At 34.3% G+C, this 2,329-nt stretch overlaps 1 long non-coding RNA gene across 1 annotated transcript; it reads left to right on the top strand.

Moving 5' to 3' along the window:
* The first annotated feature begins 703 nt into the window (after nucleotides 1-703).
* Nucleotides 704-1,868, top strand: LOC141630612 (uncharacterized). The gene is made up of 2 exons (XR_012537524.1): nucleotides 704-1,377; nucleotides 1,588-1,868. It is a non-coding gene; the product is annotated as an uncharacterized LOC141630612 (long non-coding RNA).
* The last annotated feature ends 461 nt before the right edge of the window (nucleotides 1,869-2,329 follow it).

Below are 2,329 nucleotides of genomic sequence, written 5' to 3'. Positions count from 1 at the left end.
TTGTTTAGGTTTTTGTGAAGTTTAGAAAAAGGTAAAAAGTGAAAAAGAACCTGACGGAAGTGTTTATATATCATTTTGCATTGCTAACAAAACCCGGCAAAATAACCCGTAGAACCGACTTACTCAATCGAGTAAGTCACTTACTCGATCGAGTGACCCCTACTCCATCGAGTGCCATACTTACTCGATCGAGTACCCATCAGACAATGCACTGTTTCATAACCAAAACTCACTTACTCGATAGAGTACGCAAAAGTACAGAAAACCGTAGTATTACATCCCACTACCTATCGGCAGAAATCCTCTCTTAGAGTTTATCATATTGAACCGATCAAGAATCTTATCTATATAAGCCTCTTGACTCAAAGCTAAAATCCTTTTAGATCTATCTCAATAGATCCGGATACCTAAGATGCGCTGGGCTTCTCCCAAATCTTTTATTTGGAAATGATATCCCAACCATTCCTTTACAGAAGTAAGCATAGGTACATCATTCCCGATGAGTATATTTTGAAGTAAACTATATATTTTGAAGTAAACTATATATCAATTTATTTATTTTGGAAATTTATCTTCATTTCCCATTTTCATTTTCCATCTTGTATTCCACTATATCTTCATTTAGCACACAAGCATTAAACATTGAAATTAAATATTTAGATATCATAATAGGACGAGGTTTTAGAAGATTAAGGTAGTAAAACACAAGATGAAACACGGAAGTGGGACAGAGGATCCAAACTCTACTTATTGGGCCCGAGTGTGTCATATAATTAACATATCCAATAATATAATCAACTCCTCCTATCTTCTAACTCCCCATTAAGCATACTTTAGACCACTAATATCATACTCACGCCCAAAATTCCCATAATTTCCAAAATTAACAACAGAAACCCTAATAATTTCCATCTTTTACATACCCCTTCTCCCAAACGCACTAATCCTCCATCTTTAACTTCAATATTGATCCTCCGTTTTCATCGCATCCTTTTCAACCTCCCTTTGTTAATCAACTTTATGAAAGTAATCATTCATCGTCATGATGACTGTCTCATTTAGAGACCATATATATATTGTGGTGTTGATTATTTGAGTTCACTTATTTTGCTTGATTATTTTCAATGTTAAAACCGTTGGCGAATTATACTCATGAATATACTTACAACCGCACTTCAAAATTCTTGTTTTTCATGGATTTACTAATTATACAACTCTTGAATTTGTGCCATACTGCAGGTAAATTAATTGGCTATTTGCGCAAAACTTGAGATTACTTTGTCCGTCGATTCTTTTATTGTTTCGTAATAGTGGGTTAAGGCTACGCACCTGTCTTTGATTTTTAGTCGATATATTGTTAATGTTATCTTTCCGAAGGTATTTACCCATTTATTAACACTGCAGTAATTTTTTATTTATGAATGACCTTCAAATATTTGATCATTTTTTTCGTACCAATTTTATTGGTTGACCCTTTAATTTATATTCAGTTTTATATAAAGCTTTCTTCTTATCTTCTACCAAGTGATGAATGTATCATCGTATTATCTTCTTACCTTCTCTTCTCATTGCTCAACTCTTTTGTAGGTTTTGGGGCAACACTACGAGAAGTAGGATTCAGTGACATTCTTACCACATTACACTCTACAGAACACGAACTTAGGACTACTCAAAAACTACTCAATGCACGCACAAAAGCAAGTAAAAAAGCTCAAGGACTTGAAGAGGAATTGAAAGAGTTTATTCCAATGGAGCTATTAGATTTCAAAAGTAATATGGCTTGTATGTTAGAAGTAACTTCAATGTAGTGACATCTTTATAAAGACACCCAGCTTTCCATCTTATTCAGTTGCACGGAATTGTGAAAAGCAACTATATAAGAGTTTAAATACGTATTTTAGTTTTGTGCTTTTGGTTGAATAAGGATTTCTCTCCATTTTTGAGATTGTGTTTTGTACCATTAAATGGTGATATATTGAGAGTGACAATTATTGTAACATTCTGTTTGATGTTTATGAGTGTCTTGATATTGGATTTTCTAGTGGATAATATGTTAGTGAAATGGAGCTAGTGACGTTTGTGGATGGTAGTTGGTAGTGTATGGAGTTAGTGTCGAGAGAGGCTATAATGTGGTGGATACGATATCGTGAGTTATGTTGTGGAGATGGACATAGTTGGTGGAGTTGGTGTTAAGAGTTCATGTTTTATAGGTTGGGGTTTCGTTTTGAGTTCTTAGTTGCGTTGTTGTGTCTTGGTCGAGTTTGTATGTTTGTTTTGAGTATGGATTGAACTTCGGGGACGAAGTTGTTTTTAAGGAGGGAAGATGGTA

This window comes from Silene latifolia, chromosome 2 (assembly GCF_048544455.1).
Source record: "Silene latifolia isolate original U9 population chromosome 2, ASM4854445v1, whole genome shotgun sequence".
Lineage (NCBI taxonomy): Eukaryota > Viridiplantae > Streptophyta > Magnoliopsida > Caryophyllales > Caryophyllaceae > Silene > Silene latifolia.
The sequence above is the reverse complement of the archived record's forward strand: the minus strand, read 5'-3'. Positions and strand labels throughout refer to the sequence as shown.